The sequence below is a fragment of the Lygodium microphyllum genome, chromosome 14 (genome assembly GCF_053477565.2).
Source record: "Lygodium microphyllum isolate KBCC chromosome 14, Lygodium_microphyllum_v1.1.10, whole genome shotgun sequence".
Classification (NCBI taxonomy): domain Eukaryota; kingdom Viridiplantae; phylum Streptophyta; class Polypodiopsida; order Schizaeales; family Lygodiaceae; genus Lygodium; species Lygodium microphyllum.
The window spans coordinates 114,245,682-114,263,831 of NC_141148.1; positions in this window are offsets into that span (position 1 = coordinate 114,245,682).

Here is an 18,150-nt window from a genome sequence, read left to right on the forward strand (position 1 = left end):
GATAGAGGAGCTCTCTCACTCTGAGAAGACTCAGCGTAAGCATTGACTATCACTCGATTAGCACCTCTACCTAAAACCACTTGACCGGCGGGTATATCAACTTGACAGTCTGTTCGTAAGATCTAAGGCCTCCCTAGCAAAAATCGATAGCTAGGACGTCCTGCAAATCTTATCACCCTAAAGTCCAAGAAGCATTCTACACTTGCAACAGTAACATGGACCTTAGTAACGCAACCTTGTGGTTGTCTCAAACTATCATCAGCCATTCTAAGAAGGGTGGAGCTATCTTTTTGGATGCCTAGACCCAGTCTCTCCATCAACTCTGAACTCATGATATTGATGGAGGACCCAGTGTCTACAATGGCATGCTCCACCAATATTCCATCCACATAAGCTGGAACCCTAGGGCAGTTCTTTTCAGCATGATCAAACCAATCTTCCCCTACTCGTGCTATGCCCAAGGGTTCTACAATATACCCAATACGCAGGATCTTCTTAAATTCCTTGCGTACTCCTGGAGATAATTTGATCAATTGCAAGAGGTTCACATCTGGTTTGACTTCACAAAGAGAACTTGCTAAATCAAAGTCATGATAAGTAGCCAAAGCTCTCTTTTCTCGCCAAACCATCCTCTCTTTCAGTCTTTGGACTGGTTTTGGTGCTTCTTTTTTGGCTCTTGCCTTCTTTCTTGGCACTTGTTCATCCTTCTTAGGGTCAACTTTCTTGTCAACCGGCCTTAGCGGTCCCCCTTCTATACTAGGATTCTGGACTTGCGTCCCCTTATCCCCTTGTTTAGGGTTTGCCTCAACCGATTTTGCATTATCTTTGTCAACCTCTTTAGCCTTTTGGCCTCTTGTCACGACTCTTAAGTTAGAGGTTTGAGCGTCATTGACTCGTACAGTCTCAATAAGGCTGACTCCATTGCCTTGTGGCAACTCTTCTATAGTGGTTTTTCCCCTCTACAATATTTGTCTTGGTGCATCATTCTGTTGCAAGTTATTTCCTTGCGCTCTATGATTTACAGGGCCTGGTTGTTTACTCCCTTGTTGGAGAGAACTAATCTTACTCCAACAGGTAGCAACTAAATGGCCCGACTTCCCATAAATGTCACATTTCACATTTGGACAGTTTCTGGGGAAGTGCTGTCCACCACACTACTTACAACTAAATCTAGAGGGTCCACCCTCTTCAGGGCGTCGACTCCCTATCAGATTTTGTTGCTTCTTCAAGAAATTAACGTCGATAGCTATTTGTCGATATTGTTCAGAAATCATATCAGTATAATGCTTCATCATGTCCTTAACTTCGCCAAGGACATTAGATGCACTCGACTCATAGCCTCGATCGTCGACCCATCGTTCCATTAGCCTAACAATCTGATTTGGCATTGGCTGTTGACCCACAGGAACAACATTAGAATTCGAAACTTGGCCTCCAACATTTGATGGAGCCAACTGACTTGCCATAGGCATAGTCACACTGGGAGGAGCTGGCAACAAAGGTACATTCTGAACCATACTTCCTCTCCCATTAGGGTTAGTCATAGGCATCCCTTGACTTCCATTCATTAATGATGGATTGCTACCAGGTACTAAACCCCCATTAACATTCATTCGGGAGGAGTAGGCCATTTGTAATCGTGCTTCTACTCCCTCTGCCCGCGTAATAGCGGTGTCTATATCTGCCAAGGCCACACTGCTCAATTGTACTTGGATATTAAAATCCAACCCACGCAAAAAGTATTACAATTGGGCAGCCGGCAGAATGGGAATGTAAGTTTGTAACTTACGAAATACTTCTTTCAGCTTCTTGGCATATGCTTTCACATTCTCATGAGGATCTTGGCGTGTTACATTCAAGACCCGCAACCAATATTGGCCACCTCTATCAGGGGCATATTCTGCTCGAAAAGCTGTATAGAATTGATCAATGGTGGTTATGGCTCCAAACTCTATGCTGTGATACCATACCACAACCCTTCCTTTTAACATCATATTGAAGAACATCATGAGATGTCCCTCATCTTGGATGCGATAATTGAACATCAATCTTTGAAACTCACAAATGTGAAATTCTGCATCCTCTTCCGCTAACCCATTAAAAATGGGCAAGGGAACTCCTAAGGCTGGTAAATCTGGCGTCCGTGCAGGAATTGCAATGGGTTGTGCCATGGCGACAATCGGATTAACAATAGGAGCTTGAACGGGTAAATTCACCCCCCCCCCCCCCCCCCCTTGAAGTGGGTAGACTTGGTGGAGGAGAGAAAGAACTTATGCTTTCTCCTGCACCTAACGAACTATATAGAGCAGTTGGGTGACTGAGACCACTGCCTCTTATAGGTACTGGGCTACTCCTTTGAGGAGAATAATGACTTACAATCTCTAACTGCCATCTAGCCCTCTCAGCACGTTCTACTTTTTGTATTTTGGCTTGACGGTCCTTGTTAGAGGACATAAAACAACTTTCTTTTGGTCCCTAGAAACCCTAAATCCAAAAACCACCACCTATAGGCGGCTCCTGGCAAACGCACCACTGATGGGACCTAAAATAAGCCGACACTGGCTATAGCACTAGCCGGACCTCATGCTCATGACACACAAACACCCTCACGGCCTCGCGGACCAGGAGCGTCAATCTAATGCTAAAGGACAAACTGCCCTAAAGCTTAATTCATGCGTTTATAGTTTATAGTCCAACATTTTCCTTAAACTCCTCAAAGGGAGAACCCAAAGTACATAGGCATAATGCCTCGTCACACACATATAGGAGGCACTCAACCGACTAATAGTTGGAACCCCACTGCAGCTCTCCTATACTGCAGGGATTGGCCCTTTGATGCGCTGCTAAACATATAACACATATGAGCACAACCTCCTCTCAAGGTACCAATATTTTACGTTCCAGGATGCACCATTCCTCACTACACTTTCCCCTTAGGACCCAACGGCTAACCTATAGCTTAGGACATCCTCTCATGCTCATCGTTGGTCACAACCCAAGGAAGATAGGTGCCATGCATCTAGGAGGTTTTTCTGATACCTTTTAATTATTATGCTTTATGAAAATCGTGTATGGCTATGTGCTCAGACAAAAGAAAGATCAGCATCGTGCATAGTGCACAAAGCATTCTTTTCCATGAATTTCACTAACGCGTGGTGTGTTGAAAGGAGGCACCAAGCCATATACTCATGCTACCATCCTCTTTATTTAAACTGTTTACCTATATGCCAAGTGCAATGCATAAATCAAATCTTTTCTTTATCTTTCAATGTTTCAGTCCCTTTTTATCCAACTCTTAGTATTTTGTATCATTGACCGGATAGATAGGGTTTCTATGCATTTTTCCCTTTAAAAGAATGATAAATACACGCAAAACATAGAAACTGGACTAACCGAGGACAACCTCGTGCTTTTCCATTGTTATACATTGCACAAACATAGATATAATTTTCCCTAATTTTCCTCAGTCCATTTCCTATTTTTCTCTAATTTTAAACCCATTTTTTTCTATTTTTAAGCAATTTTTCCTATTTTTCTTTAATAAATAATGACTGAAAATGAAAGTTGATTTTGGGCTGTGGCCTTAGGTTCATTGATAGCAAAATCCCAGATTTAGTTGGTGTGACATATCATATTTCTCATTTATATAGCAAAAACCCAAATTTACCCTTAAAAGCGTGTTTTCCATGTATTTTAACACTAACTCCGGCCATGTAGCCTTATATTTTCTGACTTTCAATTTGCAAACAGTTGAAACTCATGGCAAACAATATCATAATGAACTTTCATCCCATATGAACAAGGTTTCATAAAGCAAATAGCATAAAAAGATCATTTTTTTTCATAAAAATAGCATTACCACTTATTTTCAGGTCTCGGTTTCTTGGTCTTGATTACGGGACTGATTTCTAGCATGCATTTAATGCTCAGCATCTTCAAGAATAGCACTCTTCAAGTCTTCATCCATCCGAAAGCAATCCGATCTCATCCGGACAAGCTTTCCTCCACCATTCTTCATTGTCTTCTTCTATACAAGAACAACCCCTTAAGGGAGAGAGAGAGAGGAGAGAGAAATACTAAAATCAGAGATCTTCATCCAGGCCATCATTGTGCGAGCAAAGGGTGGCAATATGATCAGTAGGCAGAGTAGGCAAGCCCCATAGTCACTTGGGCAGGTTGCTCACAGGCAGGAGGATCCATCATCAACATGTGGGCGCAAAAATCGACGTGATGCAGGCACCATATCCTCCACGTTTTATTGCCTCTTCTCTCTCCACGAATTGTATGCCACATTTCATGTGGCATAAGTTGCCTTGGGCTCCCAAAGGTCACCACTCATTTGGCCAAAAAGAAGTCCACCCTTTCAAATCTTGCCCATTTGTTAGCCATTTCCCCGTTTGGTGTCCAAATCAAGTGCTGTAAATTTTTGCGCGTCCGGCTTGACATCCCGCATTGGCCGGCAACTCTTGACAACCTGCACGGCAGTCTGAAAAATTATCAAAAATCAATAAGTGTCGCTCGGGCGCCTTTAAAGCACTTGACACTTAAAATCGTCCTAGTTCGAGCCGCTGCCTTCGACGTTGAATATTTTTCCCTTGATATTCGTAATTTTTAGCTATTTTTAAGCACTTCTCAACATCAAAACTCCACTCTCAGATATTTCTCTTTTTCTCTCTCCTCTCTCTCTCTCAGTATTGTGCCGCTACGCAGACACAATGTGAAAAACTCTAGAGTGCATCGTCATTTAGCTTTCTTATTGATATCAAGATTCAATGCCATATTAGTCATTAGTGTCAGTGTTCGTAGTGTGGATTGTTCAAAAATACTAGATTTTTGGATAAGTTTAGCCTATTTTTGATATTTTGGATATTATTTCCTATAAATATCCAAAAACTGTAGACAACTTCTAGAATAGGATGATATGTAAAAAAAATAGCAAGTGGCTTTCAGCCATTTTTGGGAGATTTTATGCAAAAAGAAGGATTAACGAAATCGCACGACATGCGATTGGAGTTTACAAGCAACAAATATAGCACTCCGAACTGGGAGAAGAAGAAGGAGTAATTTGGAAGAATGTTGATCGGGTGTCCCTTTATTTTAACCCCCTTTCAAAACCAACAAAGGCATTAGATTAGTAGTCTAAGCAACAGAGAGGAACCTACTATTTTATGCATATTTTTGGTCTATAAGAAATTTATATTCTCAAGATGCAGAAATAAATTGATAAGCTTCATCTCTATGAGGATTGGTTGCTACAAATTGGATTGAAAAGCCAAATAAAGGATTGGTTGCTATAGCTTTGCCTCAACTTTTCTCCATGCATTTGAAAGTCGGTATGTATGGTTGGATGTTGATGAGCAACAATAATTGGAGAGTCAAAAAATTGATTTGTTTCTAAAGGTGCAGATCATGTCTTGTAGGAGAAGTTGATAGATCGTTTAGAAGATGCCTCTTCTGAAATGGGGTTGAAATTAGATTGGGCTAATGTAACTGAGGCAATGCATATGTTGGTAAAGAGAGAGCATATGAAATTAAGATGGGGTACATGCACCACATCTGCCAGTGTTTAGAAGGGGGTTGAAATTGTAGCCAAGGCGCCTATGGCTATGGGGGACCAACCAGCTGTACCTATTGGTTTGGCTCTTAAAGGTGATGTTGTGGATGAATTAATCAAAGGCACGTGTGATTTGAGGTTGAATTTGACAAAAATCAATGCAAAGGTGAAAAATTGGATGTTAAGGTAGAAGAGAAGGATCGGGGCAACATCCCAAAGGCCATATAGAGAAGGATACAAGAGGAGATGAGATGGTGTGACAATTTATATCATGAAAAACAAGACTGTATAGCCTATCGTAAAGTGGAAGCAAAAATGTTAGTCTTTTGAAGTTGGAAAATAATATGCAACAGAAATTGGTCTTCCAGTAGAGCCAAATTTCAGAAATGGTGGCATGGAGAAGAGGTTGGAAGAGATGGCATCAAGGACAACATTTGTTGCCATAGATGTAGCCACATATGGGTTGAGAATTGAAAGGGTTGATGAAGCTCGTCAAGGAGGCATGACTGAAGCAAAATCTCGAGTTTGCATGCATGCATTAGATTGCATGGAAAAAGACAAAACAACAAAGTCTAAATTGGCTGATGCAAAAGTCAGAGTATACGAGGGAGAACATGATGGAGTGCACTAGTGGATTCATTTCTAGCCTATGCTTATTTGGCTGAGATTTATAATCAAGAAGCTCTTGTGGAATAAAAGAGAAGAAGAGATGAGGACACTATTGGTCCTTCCTCTTTAGGCCCATTTAAACGCATAATACGAAGTAAAATGGAGGAGTAAAAAGAGGCTGAAAAAGCCATACCTAAGCATGTTATGGAGGATGAATCTCAAGAGAAGAAACAAGAAGGGAAGAAAAGGGGCAAGCAGCCTGGTTACAAGTTACAATCGAATCTTGAGACAGCCACAAACCTTAAAAAGGTATTGGAAAATTGCATACTTGGCAGTAGAGTGGAATTCACATTTGGCAAAGTTCTTGGAATTGCAAAGCTTGAGTTTCATGATGCAATCATGAAATAAATGTTGAAACGAAAAAGATAGTTTGATGGTGAAGTTTTGCAAGCATTGATGTAGGTTGACGAAGATATAGAGAAACAACTTCAGAGGGAATATGATGATGCATGTAATGCTGATTTAGAGCAGTAGACTGATGTTGAAAATGGGTTAAATGGGAGTGTAGACAGCAAGCTTGTGGCTAAAATTGGTCTTATGGGTAGCAATAAGCATAGAGAGAAGGCTATGTATAATGGGGATGTCCATCAAGTACATGAAGAAGAAGATGCTCATTTTATTCCAAGCAATCATTATTCAGGAATGCATTGCACTCGTGCTACAACAGAGACAATTGTTAAAGTGGGAGAAATAGAGATGCCTTGCATAGCTCTCTTTGGATCATGGATCCAAAATCAATGTTATGGCACATAGCTTGTATGAAAATGGAGGTTGGTTGATTGTAGATCTAGTATGGTGCATGCAGGCAACAAACAGTTCACCAGGGGATCTTTATGCAGCTTGTCTGAATGTACTTGTGAATATTGGAGATATTCGGGATGAATATCATTTTTTTGTGCAAGATTCATGTAGTTATCTGATGATTTTGGGGCAACCCTATATTTTGGAATCAAGGCTAGAAACAAAAGCCTTGGATGATGGTTCTTCATATGCTCAGATTTGGAGTAAAGACAATACAAAGGCAGTACAATTTTTCACTATTTGTGTGAATCATCCCTGCAATCAAGATAGACTACGGGATAATCCCATGCCACCTAATGCATGAGATTTCAAGGGTTTTTAGATAGCACTGTTGTAAGTGGAGGCTATGGCAGTGTCCTAAGAAAATAATTATGCCTCGAGGAAATTGAAAAATTGTGTTTTTGTCTAGATTGCAGGAATGGACAACATGTAGTCTTGGCAATTTTAAGAATATTTTAACCATGTGTAGGGCTAAAAAGAAATATGTAGAATGGGTTGAAAAAGAGCTGAAGACACATGGTTTGGTGGCTACAAATGAAGGTATTTCAGGCCTATTTTTAGGGCTGGTTGATGTTGATATAGTGGCTAAATTTTTTGCAACAATTAATATTGAAAACATGGTAGAAAAAGAGGTTATTTATGTTGACACTTCAGAGATGTATGAATTCATTCAAGATTTTTGTTGAACATGAATGTCACGAGCTACAAAATAGGGCTAAAGCAAGGGTGGATACAATTTAAGCATGTGGCTTTGCCTTTACCGCTTGAAAGTGTATTCAAATCAATGGACTACTGTTTCAAAGAATAATGGTGCTTTGAAGTTTATACAGGATTTACAACTAGTTAATAAAGTCACCACCATAAGGAATGTTGGATCAGGCCGGATATTGGACAAATTTGTAGAAGCATTTATAGGCAATGTATTTTACTCTATGGGTGATTTATATTTACGATATGATCAGTTCCAGCTTGCATTGGAAAGCTAGGATATCACTACCATGAAGACACCACTTGGATTAGTTAGGATGTGTACGCTTCCACAAAGAGCATCCAATTCAGTGGCGCATATGATGAATGCTATGCATAAAGATTTGAGCGAGTATATTGCTCAATTGACCTTACCCTTCCTTGGTGATGTGTCGATCAAAGGATTTGATATCTATGAGAAGAATGAATATTTGAATAAGCATGGATGTAGAAGATTTGTGGTTGATTATATTGCTAATTGTGACAGGATTTTGATCCGTCTTGAAGAAGTGGATTTGACTCTATCAGGAGAGAAGTTGGTTTTTTGAGTGGACAAAGTATTAGTTGTTGGGCACATGTGTGGAACATATGGGACAAATCCCTTACTAGTAAAGATTGATGCCATAAGCAGGATACATGAGACAGGTTGTAATGTATCCGAGGTGAGAAGATTTTTAGGTGCATGTGTCTTTTACTTGATATCGATTCTGCATTTTGCTCATGTGGCTAAAAGTTTATATCAGCTCTTGAGAAAGGGGAAAAAGTTTTGGCGGGGTAAACAACATACGAAAGGCAGTTCAAAAGTTAAAAAGCTTATTGATTTCAGTCCCAACATTAAAGAGAGAAAATAATGAGAATGGGTAGCCTATTTATTGGGCTTTTCAATCCAATCTGTAAATGTCTTTTAAGATTGGATTGAAAAGCCCAATAAAGGATTGGTTGCTATAGCTTTGCCTCAACTTTGCTCCATGCATTTGAAAGTTGGTATGTACGGTTGGATGTTGATGAGTAGCAATAATTAAAGAGTCAAAAAATTGATTTGTTTCTAAAGGTGCAAATCATGTCATGTAGGAGAAGTTGACAGATCATTTAGAAGATGCCTCTTCTGAAACCGGGCTGAAATTAGATTGGGCTAATGTAAGTGAGGCAATGCATATGTTGGTAAAAGGAGAGCATATGAAATTAAGATGGGGTACATGCACCACGTCTGCCACCACCAGTGCTTAGAAGGGGGTTGAAATTGTAGCCAAGGTGCCTGTGGCTATGGGGGAACATCTAGCTAGTACCTATTGGTTTGGCTCTTAAAGGTGATGTTGTGGATGAATTAATCAAAGGCACATGAGATTTGAGGTTGAATTTGACAAAAATCAATGTAAAGGCAAAAAAATTGGATGTTAAGGTAGAAGCGAAGGGTTGGGGCAACAACCCAAAGGCCATATAGAGAATGATACAAGAGGAGATGCATTTGATGTGACAATTTATAGCATGAAAAACAAGACTGTATAGCCTATCCTAAAGTAGAAGCAAAAATGTTAGTCTTTTGGAAAGATGGAAAAATATATGCAACAAAAATTGGTCTTCCAATAGAGCTAAATTTCGAAAATGGTGGCATGGAGAAGAGGTTGGAAGAGATGGCATCAAGGACAACATTTGTTGCCATAGATGCAGCCACATATGGGTTGAGAATTGAAAGGGTTGATGAAGCTCGTCAAGGAGGCATGACTGAAGCAAAATCTCGAGTTTGCATGGAAAAAGGCAAAACAACAAAGTCTAAATTGGCTGATGCAAGTCAGAGTATACGAGGGAGAACATGATGGAGTGCACTAATGGATTCATTTTTAGTATATGCTTATTTGGCTGAGATTCATAATCAAGAAGCTCTTGTGGAATAAAAGAGAAGAAGAGATGAGGACACTATTGGTCCTTCCTCTTTAGGCCCATCTAAATGCATAACACGAAGTAAAATGGAGGAGTAAAAAGAGGCTGAAAAAGCCATACCTAAGCATGTTATGGAGGATGCATCTCAAGAGAAGAAACAAGAAGGGAAGAAAATGAGCAAGTAGTCTGGATGCAGGTTACAATCAAATCTTGAGATAGCCACAAACCTTAAAAAGGTCTTGGAAGATTGCATACTTGGCAGTAGAGTGGAATTCACATTTGGCAAAGTTCTTGGAATCGTAAAGCTTGAATTTCATGATGCAATCATGAAATAAATGTTGAAACGAAAAAGATAGTTTGATGGTGAAGTTTTGCATGCATTGATGCAGATTGATGAAGACATAGAGAAACAACTTTAGAGGGAATATGATGACACATGTAATGTTGATTTAGAGCAACAGACTGATGTTGAAAATGGGTTAAATGGGAGTATAGACAGCAAGTTTGTGGCTATAATTGGTCTTATGGGTAGCAATAAGCATAGAGAGAAGGCTATGTACAATGGGAATGTCCATCAAGTACATGAAGAAGAACATGCTCATTTTATTCCAAGCAATCATTATTCAGGAATGCATTACGCTCGTACTACAACAGAGACAATTGTTAAAGTGGCAGAAATAGAGATGCCTTGCATAGCTCTCTTTGGATCATGGTTCCAAAATCAATGTTATGGCACATAGCTTGTATGAGAATGGAGGTTGGTTGATTGATGTAGATCTAGTATGGTGCATGCAGGCAACAAACAGTTCACCAGGGGATCTCTATGCAGCTTGTCTGAATGTACTTGTGACTATTGTAGATGTTAGGGATGAATATCATTTTTTTGTGAAGGATTCATGTAGTTATCTGATGATTTTGGGGCAGCCCTATATTTTGGAATCAAGGCTAGAAACAAAAGCCTTGGATGATGGTTCTTCATATGCTCAGATTCGGAGTAAAGACAATACAAAGGCAATACAATTTTTCACTATTTGTGTGAATCATCCCTACAATCAAGATAAACTATGGGATAATCCCATGCCACCTAATGCATGAGATTTCAAGGGTTTTTAGATAGCACTGTTGTAAGTGGAGGCTATGGCAGTGTCCTAAGAAAATAATTAGAAAGGGGAAAATTGTGTTTTTGTCTAGATTGCAGGAATGGACAACATATGTAGTCTTGGTAGATTTAAGAATATTTCAGCCATGTGTAGGGCTAAAAAGAAATATGTAGAATGGGTTGAAAAGGAGCTGAAGACATATGGTTTGATGGCTACAAATGAAGGTATTTCAAGCCTGTTTTTAGGGTTGGTTGATGTTGATACAATGGCTAAAATTTTTGCAACAATTAATACTGAAAACAGGGTAGAAAAAGAGGTTATTTATGTTGACACTTTAGAGATGTATGAAGTCATTCAAGATTTTGTTGAACATGAATGTTACGAGCTGCAAAATAGGGCTAAAGCAAGGGTGGATACAATTTAAGCCTGTGGCTTTGCCTTTACCGCTTGAAAGTGTATTCGAATCAATGGTCTACTATTCCAAAGAAGAATGGTGCTTTGAAGTTTATAAAGGATTTACTAGTTAATAAAGTCACCACCATAAGCAATGTTGGATCAGGCCCGATATTGGACAAATTTGCAGAAGCATTTATAGGCAAGGTACTTTACTCTATGGGTGATTTATATTTACGATATGATCAGTTCCAACTTGCATTGGAAAGCTAGGATATCACTACCATGAAGACACCACTTGGATTAGTTAGGATGTGTACGCTTCCACAAAGAGCAGTGGCGCATATGATGAATGCTATGCATAAAGATTTGAGGGAGTATATTGCTCAGTTGACCTTACCCTTTCTTGATGATGTGTCGATCAAAGGATGTGATATCTATGAGAAGAATGAAGATTTGAATAAGCATGGATGTAGAAGATTTGTGGTTGATCATATTGCTAATTGTGACAGGATTTTGAGCCGTCTTAACGAAGAGTATTTGACTCTAGCAGGAGAAAAGTTGGTTTTTTGAGTGGATAAAGTATTAGTTGTTGGGCACATGTGTGGAACATATGGGAGAAATCCCTTACTAGTAAATATTGATGCCATAAGCAGGATGTAGGAGATAGGTTGTAATGTATCCGAGGTGAGAAGATTTTTAAGTGCATGTGTCTTTTACTTGATATCGATTCTACATTTTGCTCATGTGGCTAAAAGTTTATATCAGCTCTTGAGAAAAGAAAAAAAGTTTTGGTTGGGTAAACAGCATATGAAAGGCAGTTCAAAAGTTAAAAAGATTATTGATTTCAGCCCCAACAGTAAAGAGAGAAAATAACGAGAATGGGTAGCCTATTATTCTCACCTTGAATACAAGTCCAATTGGCATTGGTTGGGCAATGGGTCAAGATGATGCTAATGGGAATAGGTATGCCATTCGGTCTGGAGCAAAGGTCCTCAATGAATGCCAACAACAATATTCTCAAGTCAAAAGAGAGCTTTGGGATGTAGTGACATCCCTTAACTATGATAGGGCGTATTTTATGGGAACTCATGTAGTGGTAGAGACTGATTGTCTACCTCTATTGGGCATGATAGTGAATTTCTCAACTCTTGATATTTCCATGTTACGATGGATTGCACATATAACGTCACTTAATCCTGATGTTTAGCATATTTTAGGTTAAAAAAACCCCGTGGCTGACATGATTTCATGAGCAAGGATTGAAGATGAAGAGGAGCTAATGGAAGTTGAAGAGGATGATGTGATAAGTGCTGAAAACAACTTTATGACAATAGGGAATGAGTATGCAGCTCTTGTTACTGTAGGTACAGATCTGATAATAGCAAATACAGCATGTACAACTATTGTAATAGGGATTTTAGATGTGAGAAAAGAACTTACAACCATGGAAAAGAGATGGGAAGTAGAGAGAAAGCATCATCAATGTTATGCTTCAGTGAGAACATAATTTTTGGAAGAGTTGTATGAGGATGATTGGCTAAAAATAGGCCAATATCTTAGTCTCATGACAAAGAAGGTTGAGTGGTTTGAAGTTGAATTCAAAAGGATTAAAAGAAAAGCTTATGGGTTTTTCTTGAAAGATGGATATTTATGGAAGCATGCAAAGAAAAAGAGAGGAGGTCCAATACGTGTATTGCCAGGAGATAGGACTTCTCAACAACAGGTGATGTAGGAGTTTCATGAAAGTTTATGGGCTGGACATTGAGGAGTTTGGGGCATATTTGCCAAGATCAAAGAGAAGTATTGGTGGTAGAACATGTATAAATATGTGGAGCATCATGTGGAATTATGTAATGACTGTCAGATGTATTCCATGGTAAAGCATAGAGATGGGTTGCAACCGACCTATCCATTGTCTATGCATTACAAATGGGTAGTTGATTTGGTTACCATACCTATAGGTTTATGGAATATGAGATATCTTGTGCTTCCACAAGAAGACTTGACAAATCAAGTGGAAGGTTGAGCTCTTAGCTAATCAAGCAGTTTGCAAGTTCTTATTGAAAGAAGTCTTTTGTAGGTATGATTATGTGGGTAAAGTGGTTGTAAATAGAGGAGAATTGGATATGGATGAGGCTTGTGAATTCTTTTCACGATTGGGTATCAAGATGGATTTAACTTCAATCTACAATCCTAAGAAAATGGAAAAATTGAAAGAGGTCATCATCCTATCATTAATGCATTAGCAAAGTCATGCAAGGGCAGGATGAAAGAGTGGCCAAGAATGTTACCCTTTGCTTTATGGGCTGATATGACCACTCATAGTGCAGTTACAAGGTATATGCCTACTGAATTAATGTATGGACAACATCCAATCATGCCTATTGAGGAGACCATTTCTACTTGGAGTGTTCTACCATGGGAAGAGGGTTTGAATAGAGAAGAATTACTAGTCCTATGCATTAGACAGTTAGAAAGAAGGCTTGAAGACATTGAGACAGCCATGAAAAAGATGAAGACTACAATGATCAAGAACAAGAAGAGTTTTGATAAGAAACACAAACTTCGAGCATGAGCTATACAAGAAGGGGGTTGGGTGTTGGTTTATGACAACAACTTGGAAAATCAACATAGTGTCAGTCGAAAGATGGCAAAGCAATGGTTTGGTCCATATGTGGTAAGGTTTGTTTTTGACAATGCTACCTATGCATTAAATCAGATGGATAGGACAACTCTAAGGACTCCAATGGTTGAAAAATGCATCAAGCTCTTTAAACATAGGGAGTTTTCAGCATATGAGTTGAAGGTGTTGGATATTAAGCATGAACATGAGAATATGGAAGAAGAAGAAGAGGTAGAAGATGAAGACATTGACATGGCAAGGGATACTCCTTTTGACACTATAGATCCATAAGAGTTTGGCACATGCCGCAGGATGTGTAGGTTAAGAGGGGGTGGATGTCATAGCGCTACATGGACACAGTGTAAAAAACTCGAGTATATTGTCATTCGGCTTTCTTATTGAACTAGAGAGTCAATGTCATATTAGTCATTAGTATCAGTGTTTATAGTGTGGATGGTTCAAAAATACTAGATTTTTGGATAAGTTTAGTCTATTTTTGATATTTTGGATATTATTTCTTGTAAATATCCAAAACTTCTAGACAAATTCTAGAATAGGATGACATGTTTTAAAAAAAAGCAAGTGGTTTTTAACCATTTTTGGGAGATTTTATGCAAAAACAAGGATTGACGAAATCACACGATGCATGATTGCAGTTTATAGGCAGCAAACATCACTCCAAACTTGGAGAAGAAGAAGGCATTAGGGGAGTTTTGAGGTCTCGAAAATGCCTTTTAGGAGATAGAAAGAGAGTGGTCTAGACCAATAGGAGCAAAGCCTCCATAACAAAACTTCTATTTTAAAAAAGGTAAAAAATTATTTTACAAAAAGATACATATATAATAATATTACAAATTTGTATTATCAATATCTATTTTTAGCCTATTATATTCGTGATTATGACATTCTCTACATTAATGATATACAATCACAGTCTCTTTTATTTAATGATATGTCTGAATTAATGATAATGACAAGTTTACTCTAGATTCAAATTAGTAAAAAGCTTGGCACATTTTTTTTTCCCTCTCTTTTGTCCCTCTTGTGGTAGCCTAGTCCTGTGTGTGTGTGTGTGTGTGTGTGTGTTTTTTTTTTTGTTATAGATACAGAAATTTGACCTTCAAAAAGGCATCCAAGCTCCCAAATCACATCCATATCAGTGTTTAACTCATTCCAAAAAGATGGAAGATGGGTTCCTACAATCATTAGCAAAGGTAGTTGGATCACCATGCAACATGCAAAATGTGGAAAAAGGTGAAGATATGAGAGCTTTTTCATCTCTAGTTGGAAGGGTAGAATTCGAGATTTGAAGCTTGGAGTAAATAAGAATATCATAAAAGAGGTTCTGGTGCAACATGTGTTTATACATAGAGAGTTATATTTGAAACCTGGAAGTTCAAATCTTCCAATGCATAAACCAAATTGTAAGGATTTAATTCTTAAAGTCTTTCTTTTCTTGAACTTGTTTTAAGGTCTTTTATTATAACATTTGTTCATTTGTCTTGTAGATGTCTATCCCTCTAATCTTGAGGAATGGCAACTAGTCAAGTTGATGTGATTGATGTGATGCATGGCTTGATTGGAGAAGAGATGTATAAAGGTAGAAAGAAGACAGAGCTTACAGACAATGGAATATTATTCTATGACCATTCTTATACTGTCCCCATGCAGTGTAGCCAATGCCAATCAATATCCCCCCTTCAATCGTTAGATTTTTCAAGCTTTGAGTGGCCTTTGCCAAGTCGCGGCTACTAGTGAGGGCTATAGATGTAAAATATTTTCTGAGATACAGAGAGCATTAAAACCTAGTATCTCAAGTAGGCTATGCAAAGTTACTTTGTTCATGTCTATTAATATATTTGTTGACTTCTTTTCTAATGTTGAGATAATAAAATCAATGGCTATGCTTTCAATGAAGAGACTAACATATGATCATGTTATACAGTTTGTTGATGAGAGATGGAATAGTAGCACAAAAGAAAAAATTATATGTAAGATAGATCAAGACTCTATAGCTTGTAAATATATGATTGCTACTAAAAATTTCATCCTTAGCTTTTATTATAGTAGATGGCATTATGTTGGCAGTAGTCTGGTTACTTTAGACCAAAATCTTGATAATTTTAGCAAAGATCCTATAGTGAATCTTGATGTTTAATACAATGAGGACATTATTGCAATCCTAATGGTTAGATCATCATGTACGCTACATCAAGTGAGGATGGATTTACAAAATGAAGATATTGAACTACCATACTCATTTGTGTTCCAACTTAATAATAAACAAGTAACTTTTTATTTCATATTATATTCATTTAGGTGTATATCTAATTTCACTTCCTAATTAATAAAAATTTGTAATATTTTTTTTAATAGATATCAATGAGGAGAGAGAAGAATATACAATGCAAGGATATTGAAAAAAAGATATCTTTACTATCAATATGAAATACATGTACACATTTTTGTTAGCCATCTCCATGACTTATATATAAGGGCTTACAATCTGAGGCAAAGCTACTTTTTTTGAGAAGAAACATCATTTCTAAGAGTCCTTTTGCCTATCTTTGATGCTTTGGTTGTTGAAGGCATAGTTTCTCCTGTTGTAGCTACATGCACCTCCTCTCCTTCAATGTCCAAGTCTCCCACTTCTTGTTGATTGTATACAATTAGTCATTATGTACTTCAACAACTTTGCTCTTATATACCAAACATGCTCACTTGTATAGCAATCCCTTGTAAATTTCCATACATTTGTAAGAAAATATTTTTAGTTCATGTTTTTTCTTATAATGGACTATTTTGCAATAAAACTCTATCTTAAAGTTTAATATGTTTCATATTACCTTTATAAGTTTATCATCATTGAGATAATTAAACTGAACCAATCTTCTGGCATTTACAATTACTCTCTAGCCACAAAAGTAACTATCATCCTGATGAGGACACTACAATCAACAAGAGTAACTTGTTTATGGTAGTTTTTAGAATAAATTTTCTTAGTATGTTTCAACCATATTAATCAAGAACTTATCACAAATTGTCTATATTGCATTGTTGCAAGTAAGTCAAAAGGCATGGGAGGCCTTTTCTCTAGTACTTCAATCAATCTTTTGCAAACTTTGTACCAAAAAGGTAATTAAATTTAGAGTTATTACAAAATAAAGATCAAAATATTTAGATTACCTGCAACAAAAAGATCAAAATATCAAGGAGACCCTAGATTATTCAACTTACAACCTAGCATTTCCATGGCTTCCTTTTATAGAATTGATGAGGAAACATTGCCTCTCCACATAGTCTATTCCAATTAGGATCCAATGAGAACTGAAAATAAAAATATTTCAATCACTCGCAAAACAAGATCTCATAAAATCTAAAAAAATATCAAATTACTTACTTTTCATTATATGGAATTAGAAGAATCTCCAAAGATTCAAAGTCAATTGAATTGAACTAATGGTCAAAGGCACTTGCATCAAGCTCACACCTCATATAGTATGAGATGGATGGATCAAGAATCTCAATCTTTTGTTGTATATCAAAGGGGAGCTCATGCATTACACACCTAGCAAAGGAATGGAGATAGTAAGCATGAACATGAAAGTCTATTGCTAGAAAAATTTGGTGAGTTTAAATAGATTTTGGTAAACTATACCTCATGCCAACAAGAAGAATCGAGTCATTTACTTCTCTCACTTTATTTTGGAGAATTTGAACACAATCATGGTCTAAAAATACCATATCAGATCTCTTGTTAATATCAGTAGGTAAAAAGCAAGAAACATTAAAGCCCTTAGGGTCAACCCTTTCAAGAAGGGTAAATAACTCATCTTCAAGAGATGGGAGTTTTTCTACTTCCTTTTCTTCTTCCTTCTTTCTTTTAAACTCCCTCCATTTATCTCCCTGCTCTACTGTGGCCTTTTCTTCTTTGTCATGCTGCCTTATGTCCTTTTCATGTGTAACATCTTCAACCTTCACACCAGTATCATTTTTCTTCTTTCTATATGGAAGCACATTTAAAATATTGAAAGCCTTAACATAAGAAAGAGAGACTGGCTCAAGGACCTTTGAAAACTTGTATCTCAATCTCCTGAGAATAATTATGTCTTTATCCATAAAAATCCTCTGTAGCATCCTGAATACAGTTGAGACTTGCCCTATGCCATCTAAAACTTTGTAGACTATGCTTGTCACAGATTTCTTTGACAAGCCTCTAAAAAGACATATTTGGAATTGCATTATTGAGAGCCTTCATTGCACTTCTAATGTCCTTAAGGCACCTCACATGCTATGAGAACCTTTTTCTTGGCTTTGATTTCCTTGAAAGTTTGGAAGGCTTGGAGGACTAATGTATCTTTGAAGCAAGACCTCTAAGATCA